Source organism: Mastomys coucha, unplaced genomic scaffold (genome assembly GCF_008632895.1).
Source record: "Mastomys coucha isolate ucsf_1 unplaced genomic scaffold, UCSF_Mcou_1 pScaffold9, whole genome shotgun sequence".
Lineage (NCBI taxonomy): Eukaryota > Metazoa > Chordata > Mammalia > Rodentia > Muridae > Mastomys > Mastomys coucha.
Window position 1 is genome coordinate 62801151 of NW_022196915.1, and position 9899 is coordinate 62811049.

The 9899-nt window shown below is 44.4% G+C and overlaps 1 pseudogene; it reads left to right on the plus strand.

Annotated features, from left to right (window-relative positions):
* The window catches only part of LOC116084180, a 1281-nt pseudogene extending 815 nt beyond the window's left edge, over positions 1-466 (plus strand).
* Positions 467-9899: the final 9433 nt, after the last annotated feature.

Here is a 9899-nt window from a genome sequence, read left to right on the forward strand (position 1 = left end):
CTGGAAAGAGACTGTGTTCACCAAGTCTCCTTACCAGGAATTCACTGATCATCTTGTGAAAACCCACAACAGAGTCTCTGTTCAGAGGACCCAGGCTCCAGCTGTGGCGACCACATAAGGGTTTTTATATGACGAAAATAAATGAAGTCTGTTAAAAAAAAAAAATAATAGTTTTAGAAAGAGGGTGGACCCTACGCCACAGATTTCGCCAGGAAGCAGAGTATTCTATGGGTTGTTTAAAACACACACGGAAAAAACAAAATAGGTCTTCCCATCTCATATGTGACTTCTGGGTATGGGTGACTTTCCTGAGCCTTGGGTAGAAGCACCTAATCACACTGCCATGTCTGCCAGTGTCTTTTCATTACAAACACAGGCCCTTTGCAAAGCAATGCAAGACACTGATGCAAAAGCCTTAGTGAAGGCTCAGAGGAAAGCGACCTGTGAAGATGAGCGTGGAGTGTGAAGGATCCAGACCATCTGAGACACTTCCTTTACCTTTCAGGATCCCTGTGCAAATCTGCCACCGTGTCACTTGCTTGGTGACTGCCATGGTTAGCATACTCCAATCCTAGGGTGCCTGGCTGCTTTACTTCTCAAATCTGTTCTTAGATTCTTAAGGAGACAGGCAGGTGACTAGGCCTCTTAGAGAGCACATGAGTTGTTTAAGCTTTCCCTCCCCAGAGCTCTAGGAACACCTTTCCTCTCCATCTGTAGCTGGACTATAGTGTAGTAGTGAGCTCTTTGGAAAATGGTAACTGGGTAAGTTGAATGTGTTCAGAGATCTTCTTGTGTTAGAAGACGTGCTTACATCCGATTCTTTCTCTGGAAGAAATGACAGCTGGTTCTCCAGGGCCCCCTTTCAGGACCTTTTCTCCAAATTTCTGGGGACTGTTCACCATTTAGATAGAGTTTTGTTGGTTTGATCCAGTGGAAGCCTCTTTCAAAAGGTAGTTCTCTTCCAGCCTCTGTGGAAGAGCGCCTTCCCAGGTCCAGAAGAACGGCATGGCAGTGCTAGCTAGCACACTGGTGTAAACACTGCTACAGGGAGACTGAGGCAGGAGGATCTGACGCCAACCTGGGCTACACAGTGATACTCTGTCTCAAAAGGAAGCAAGAAGGAAGGAAGGAAGGAAGGAAGGAAGGAAGGAAGGAAGGGAGCCAACCGGAACCATCGTCAAGAAAATAAGTGGCGACCAGGAGCTGGGAAGTCTGGGCCCCTGACAGCAGAGAGAACTGGAGAGGGCGTGGAGCAGATGTTTCTGCCCGTATTGCTGACCAACACTGCAAGGGTGTAAGGATGGTATTGTTGCTACATTTTTAAAAAAATGCTCAAAACTGGCTGGAGACAATAACCTCTGCTATATTCTCCCTGACCCCCACCCTTGAGTGTTTCAAACAAATGCACAGTATAATGAAGGAGATGAGTTCAAGAAAGAATGAATGTTACAGATCAGATTATTTCCCAATAATACATTTTCTTCATGTCTCTCCTATGTACTCTTTACATTTTTGCTAGTATATAAAGTTTTTTTTAATCATCATCAGATTTTTATTTTTTTGTTTGCTTGCTTGTTTTGAGTGCAGGAATACTGATGCAGGGTCTCCTGCCTCCCCCTCCCAAGTGCTGACTACACAAGTGTAAGCCACTGCACAAGGCTTATGTTTCTCTGGGGATGGAGCGCTGGGCTTCGTGTGCACTATACTAGGTGAACACCAACTGAGCCAGAAGGCTTCCTCACCCAATTGCCATATTCTTGTTATTTTTAAAGCAAAGAAGATGGCCACCTCATTTTCCTGATCACTAGCAATTCCTATTCCTATTGCAGCTGGATTAATTCTATTATATCAAAGACATTAAATCATCTGAGGTTAGGAACAGTATCCTGCCAAGTTTTGTAGGTCCCAAAATAACAGAGATCAAAACTAGGATTGCAGAGGCAAATCACTCAGGCTAACATGCTCGGTCACTTCAAAGCTTCATTTGAAACAAATTGTTCTCATTCTTCAAAAACTAGACCTCGAGAGTTACACTGGGCTAATACACTCTCACAAATCCCACTCTATTTGACATCTCACCTTAGCAGTCACTAAGGTCAAGACTGCATTGTTACTTCAGCTAACAAACAAACAAACAAACAAACCTACATACAAAAGCAATACCCTAAACAAAAACAAATCTCCCAAACTCTTTACAAGGCTTATAACCTTTGAGAGCTCTGAACCCTTTCCTCCACAAACATAGCTGGGAACAGATTTGACTCGAATTTCTTTTTTTGTTTGTTTGTTGGTTGGTTGGTTTTTGTTTGTTTTGTTTTGTTTTTCAAGACAGGGTTTCTCTGTGTAGCCCTGGCTGTCCTGGAACTCACTCTGTAGACCAGGCTGGCCTCGAACTCAGAAATCCACCTGCCTCTGCCTCCCAAGATGAAAGGAGAGAGGCACCACTGCCCGGCTGCGACTCTAATTTCAAGGGGCTCAGGGAACCTTGAACTGAGCAGATGGCCTGAAGCTTGTAAGCCTGAGGTTTCTGAAGGGGGAGGAATGGAGGTGAAGGTCCTTTCCTCTTTTCCCCTCTGACACCGAGACTCTTCTTGGCCTGTCATCTAGTCCTAGGAATGCTGAACCTAGGGCGGGTTCATCAGTACTGATTTTAAAACAGAAGGTCGACATACACACAGGGCAGGGCACAGAATATTTGATATAGTTGCTAACAGTACTCTGTGCCACGCGGTTATGGGAAATAAAACGGGACCAGCTGATACTGCACTGCTGAAGTGGAGACTCATAGGCTGGGGCTCTGCAGCCAGCAGCCTATGGGGAAAAAAAAAAATCCAGGCTTGCCTCAACCTATCTTAGTGGCCCAGGGGGAAGCTGCTGATAACAAAGGCTAATTCTTAGTTTATGGAGTCTTCTTCAGATCCTTCTCTTTTATCCCCTTTGGGGGCTTCAAAATAGCATGTCATCCGGCAAACTATTGTTAGTAGATAGATGTCTTAGGTCTACAAAAAAAAATTAAAGCTGACGGATCAATGTTGATTTTTGTTTAATTTCCTAATAATTTTATCTTTGAAATAAGGGCTTACAAGTATCTGTTTCAGGGGGAGGTACTTCAATACTCTTTGCAATTCAAAAAGAGAGAGAGAGAGAAAAGAAAAAGAAAATTTCCTGATGCAAGTTGTCATGGCACGATAGAAGAGTCCAGAAAAATCTGGTGAGATCATGGAATTTAATCGCCCTTTCCACAGCCCTTTTCTTCTCCTCGCTTTCTCTGAGCAACCTGCATCTCCAGCCATAGATTCATGAGCCCCCTGCAGCATATGAAATAGGGGTCCTCTGCCCCTTCCCAGCGTGGCCGCGAGCTTCCCTGCCCACTTGACCGGTTCATAATTGATTTCTGAACACGTCGATGCATAGGAAACGTGGCCATTGATTGCCAATGCTGAAAGAACATCATAATTTATGAGACAAGGCCAGTTTTGACTTATGTCCAATAAAAATCAAATGCGCACTGCTCTATGAAGAAACCAATCCTTCCTCGGCTGTCCTTAAGGTCAGTGGGATTCAAAGGGAAGGGAAGAAAGTCAACTACATTCGGGGAAGACTCTGTGTTTCAGGGGATTATGTGGTTAAAATGAACCCAAGTATCACTGGGCGGAGCTTGTACAAACAGCATTTGTGCACACGAACGTGCAACTCAGTGGTGTTCTGTAAACTTATCCCTGTAAGTTTTGCTCACTCGCTTATGTTCTCATTTCTAGTCCATGAGTATTTGTTATGACGTATGCCATCCTCAAGAAATAGAACTTAACTTGGCACCAAACAGCAGGAAGAGTTTGCGTTAAGATACAATTCATCTCAGCTACCTGTGGATGGAAAAAGAAAATCCCACAAAGGCCCTACTCCTTACATGCAATTCCTCAGCTCCAGCTAAGTAGACAAAGTGCATTCTTCATCTGCCATCCAGCCAATGTCATCAAGCTTACTGTTCTCTCCCACAAGCAAGCTAAGATGTGGAAATACAGGAACTGATGCCTATACATTGGGGGTGGGGCCCCTGGTTTTCGTTTAATGTTTGACTTGTTGCCACTTCACTGCATGGATTCAGACAGGCACTTTGCATGTCTAGGTCTGACCTTGTTTGCACGGCGAGAGGATTACAGAGACAAGACCTAGCACTTGTTAAACATGTTAACTGTGTCGGGCACTGTGCCTAATAACTTAATGTATCTTCTTTAATCCTTACAACAACTTTCCAAGGTAGATGTTTATCTCCACATTACAGAGGAGAACATCGAGGCTCAGAGAAAGGAATGAATTAGCCAGGAATGACATAAGACACAGACAGGAGATCTTAGATGGGCACCCTCCTCTATGAGGCCCCGAGATTGGGTTCTTCTCGAGTTGTTTGTAATGGTTGGAGGGAAGTACTGGAACAGAGCATGGGCTAGGTGGCTTGAGCCACAGAAACAATCTGATAGTTTTAGAAGCCGGGACAGGATGTTGGCAGGGTTGGCTCTTCTGAGGCCACGAGAGAGCTTCTGTTCCACACTTCTCATGTGGCTTCTGGAGCTTTGCTAACTGTCTTTGATGCTCATTGGCTTGTGGCAGCAAACCCCCATTCTTCCCGTGGTATTTATTCTCCCTACTTGTGGCCCAAGGTCCACTTCTTAAGATTTTCATCTACCTTGCTCCAGGATGAAGTCTTAGCTAATATCTGCAAATGACCTCATTTCCACAGAAGGTCACATTCGTTGCTACTGAGGACTGGGACATAATTCATTCCATAGCAATGCGTATAAGTCTGCTATGGCTCTCAGGAGGAAGTGTGCAGGGTTAACTAGTTCTAGGCAAGGGTTAACTAGTCCAGTAGTCCCAGATGATACCATGATTTCGGAACACATGAGTGTTGCTTCAGTGGGTGATTAGTCTTTCAGAAACCTGGAAAAATCACACTTGTCTAGGATGATCAGGAAATGTCTTCTATAGTGACAAGATTCGAACTTTGAATGAAAGAATAGCAGCTGAGAACTGTGTTGAGAGCCTGAGTCCTGGGAGGCCAAGGTGTGAGGGTCACCAGAAACCAGCAGTTTAAGACAAGTCTGGGCAGCATAATGAGTGCATGTGTGCATGCATGGGAATGTGTGTGTAGGGGTATGACTTAATTTACAAATCAGTGGAGACAAAGGAGGTGTACTCTCTGTGTAGAACAGCATGTATTGTTAGAAGTGTGAGATATGTGAGAAGATATCAAACAAGTAAATTGACTTCCTAATGCAAGAGTTTAAAACCTACCCTTTACCCATAGGAATATCCAAGCTGAGGCCTGACATGCTAGTCTGATGGGAGCCCCGGGTACTTGTAGCAGAATATTAGTGGCTAGGAAAGAAAAAAAAAAATGTTCTAGTACTTTCATGCTTCTAGAATTTTTTTTAAGACAGGATTTCTCTATGTAGTCCTGGCTGTCCTGAAACTCACTCTGTAGACCAGGCTGGCCTGGAACTCTGAGATCTGCCTGTCTCTACCTCCTGAGTGCTGGGATGAAAGGCGTGCACCACCATCACCATCCCCTTCTAGAACCTTCAGTCAAAGCCTCAGGACTTTCAAGACTCCAGGAAAAAGCATGTGGTCAAAACTTTCTGTTCTGTAGCCCATTGGAAAGTGATTTCCCATTAAAAAGAAGTCCCGGGTATAATGGCCTTAGAAGATAATGGATTAATTGGGAATATGACTTCCAACAGGCCCTGGAAGGAAACATAACACACTCAAATGACTCATCTCAGAACAGCTTAGTAAATGACAGGCAGGGATTGGGGAAACCACAAAAGGAAGGTGCAATGCTTCTGGACTTGTCCCAGCAGCAGGAAGCCATCAACCACTCAGAAAGCCAGAGCATGAATGGGGACTCTACCTGGAAGGCAATGCCCAGCAGCATCTATGCCCAGAGAGGAGAGACACAACCAACCTACAGAGTGGGCTGGGCAGCCCGAAGGGAATGAACATATCCTGAACCTTCTTCCCTTCACCTGACCCCATGATGCATTCTTTGCTCCTCCAAATCCAGCTAGGGTTAAAGGTGAGGTGTTGATTTGGAGCATCTGGTCAACCTCTCAGGGCACAGAGCAGGGTGGAAACAGTTCCCAACGGATGTGGAAAGACAAGGGAGGGCTTCTCAGCAAGGACAACCTTTCAGTGTTTAATATGTTACTACATGAATGTACAAAGGAGGCTCTGGGAGACAGTATTATCAAACTAGATTTACTGTGTTAACTTTTTCTTTTTCTGATTTTTTTTTTTTAAAGGACTTCTGGGACCAGTGATCAAAGGAAACCACTTTGGGAAGCTTTGATCTGTGGAGTGAAGTCTAAGCTTCCTGCATTGTTCAAGATTCTTTTAGATGAACGTATCAGAAAGCAATCTCAAGCTAGCAGAAACAGAAAAGGAATCTTCTGGTTTCCAGAGAGCCAGCAAGTCCAGGAAGGGACACACTGGCGCAGGACACACCAGCTCAAGAGATGATCAGAACTCTGTCGGCCTGACATCCAACTCAGCGTCGCTCAGCTCAGCTTCATTCTACACGTGGGCTCTCCCCATGAGGTGGTTAGCTCCCCCACTGCCTGCTCCATGCCCACGTGCTCCCAGCCTAGCAGGACCAGGAAGGAAGGATTTCGGTGGACTTCGTTCTTCCTGTCCCCGTGCACATCCGATGTGGACTGATTGCTCCTGCGGACTGATTGCTCATCTTTGCACAATCGCTGACAGTTCCGCCCTGCTCATTGGCCATGGGGAGGATGACTGTTTTCACAGACTCACCAGGGTCGTACAAGGTGGAAAAGGATCACACCAAAGAAAAAGAAATGAGGGTCGTGGGAAAATATGCAGATTTTTGTTCCAACTAAACCCATCACAACTGCGATCCTCAGTATTTCTTAGCAGGGATTCCTCTGACTTAGCCTCAAACTGCAAATTCAAAGCACACCCTGGCAATGCTGGTTCACTTACTGTTGCTCAGCTACACCGCCAACTGCCCCATTTTCCCTACGGTCCTCTCTGATTTGAATTCTTGCCCATCCACACCCAGGGTTGCTGTTATTTTTCCTCCTGGTAACTCTTACTGCAGTAAAACTTCTCTGCAATCCACTGGGTATTTATCACACAATGCCTTTTCTTGCTATTGTCTGTACACACATGTCTCATATCCCCACAGACATATCTGTATGGCAAACTTGAGCTCTGGAACCTTTGTTTCGTTTGTTATTGGGGGAAAAGTTCTCATCACGTAGCCCAGCCTGGTCTCATTCCTCATCCGTAGGTTGCCTGGGTTACAGGTGCACTGCACTAGCCTGAAGACATCCTCCTGATACTTAGTATCTGTCTCATTTGGTATGGTATGGATGCTAACCTAATTGTGTTGGTTGCTATTTCAGAAACTGAAGTAACGCCTTACCTTTGTACAGCAACCTTGAAAAAAGTTCTTCCTGGAGTTTGGTCTCAGTTTCCTTGCAGGAGTATGAGTGCAGACACAATGGAAGAGAATAGCCTGTCCATTCGCCGATGTGTTTGTTCACTGGCTCGATACCCACCAAGTACCTCTATGAACACGCTGCCAGGTGACACGAAGCCAAAAATGGTTAGTGAGAAGCAGGCAGTTCCCTAAGGGTATTAGGAACTGTGTGGAATGTAAAGTAAGAGTGAACATTCTCTAAGGGAGAATGCTATGTGTCAAGACCTGTCGCCAGTTTCCTACAGAAGGGACCTTGGCAATAGCTAACAAAATGACATATACCTTTCCCCTTGCATATGACCCAGCATTCCCAACCCCAGGAGCTGATTCCCAGATAGAACTGCAAATGGGTGAAACAACACACGTGTGAGATTTTCACTGAGGTGAGAAAAAAACTAATAAACAATGTTAATACCTAGCCTTAGAAGCCTGTTGAAATAAAATATGGGGAAGTTTGATATACATTATTTAAACAATTTTATAATTGTATTGATTCTATAGTAATTGTAAATATAGGAAGCGCCAAATATGGGTTGAGTGAAGTGATTTCCATTGCATAGTGTCAAAAATAAAAGACACAGAGAGAAGGAGTCAAAGAGAGAAAGCAAGATAGAATATTGAATATAATATGCCACGTAGGAAGAATTTTTGCTAAAATTATGGCTCTAATCTCGAGTAAGTAAGCAGAAAAACTCAGGATGCAGTACATTTTGTAAGACAACTAGTCTGGTTCTAAAATACGAACTAGAATACAGTGTGTCTTAGGATTACTATTGCTGTGATGACACACCATGACCAAAGCAATCGGGGACGAAAGGGTTAATCAGCTTAGACCTCCACGTGGTAATCCATCACTGAAGGAAGTCAGGACAGGAACTCACACAGGGCTGGAACCTGGATGCAGGAGCTGATGCAGAGGCCATGGAGCGTGCTGCTTACTGTCTCCTCCTCCATGCCTTGCTCAGTCTGCTTTCTTATAGAACCCAGGGCCACCTGTTCAGGGATGGCCCCACCCACAGTGGGCTGGGCCCTCCCCCGTGATCACTAATTGAGAAAATGCTCTACAGGCTTGCTTGCAACCCAACCTTACAGAGGCATTTTCTCATTTGGGGTTCCTTCCTTTCAGATGACTCTAGCATGTGTTAAGTTGGCATAAAATTGCCAGCACACAATGTCAGTAAAGGAAAAAATACAATGAAATCCAGGGCACTGCTGGATTAAAAGAGACTAAAAACAAAACAGGCTAGGTGTGCCTGCCACACCTTTAATGCCCACACTCAGGAGGCATAGACAGAGGCAGGTAAATCTCTGAGTTCGAGGCCAGCCTGGTCTACAGTGTGAGTTCCAGGACAGCCAGGGCTACACAGAGGAATCCTGTTTCGAAAAACCGAAACCAAACAAACAGTATTGAAAGCTGACTGATGGATCTTAAGGAAAGAATAAAATGAAATTAAAAAAAAAATTTAAGGAAAAATGGAGAGATTTTTAAGACGAGTTGATTTTAATTTTAATGTATTTAATGGCTGAGCAGTGGTGGCTCACACCTTTAATCCCAGAACTTGGGAGGCAGAGGCAGGTGGATTTCTGAGCTCGAGGCCAGCCTGGCTACAGAGTGAGTTCCAGCACAGCCTGGGCTATACAGAGAAACCCTGTCTCAAAAAACCAAAAAAGAAAAAAAAATGTATTTAATGATAATACTACTGGTGTTGTATAGCAGCAAAATAAAATGGGACAGATGAATAAATAGGCAGACAGATAGATAGATGATAGACACAGAGAGAGACAGATAGGTAGGTATAGAGATATATGGTGACAGAAGGTACATAGAGATAATGCTTATGTATCAATTTGTCAATCGGTGAACTTAGAAGAAATACAGACTTTCACTTACCATTCTTCTCACTTTTCTTTGGGTTTGGAAATGTTAATTGTAAGTAACTAAGGGAAGAAAAAAATAACAAGAATTATGCACATTAGAAAGTTTTTAATTCCATGTATAACTTGGGTCCAAAACAGGTTTCTCTATAGAGGAAGCCCAGATGATGTCATCATTCTCTCTCTTTCGGGAGACCGTGTCTTCTGTTCATCTTGCTTTTCTTAGGAACAGAGATAGCCACCCCCACAGAAGAGAAAGAGGGCCCGGGATGGAGCATGGGTGTTGCTTTCTGACCTGCCCCAAGCTAGGTCTCTATCCCAGTCGCTAGAGTCATCCATGTGTAAAATCCAGATGCTGTTACCAAAAGGCAAGCAAATGGGTATGCCAGCCGGTGCTCCCTGGCCAGTGCTCCCCACTGGAGAAAGCAGGGGAACAGCAGCAAATACATTAAAGAAAATGCCACGCACACTTGCGTGATGGCGGTATTTGAGGCGAAAACTTCAAGGAAAGTCAGCCTCCTGC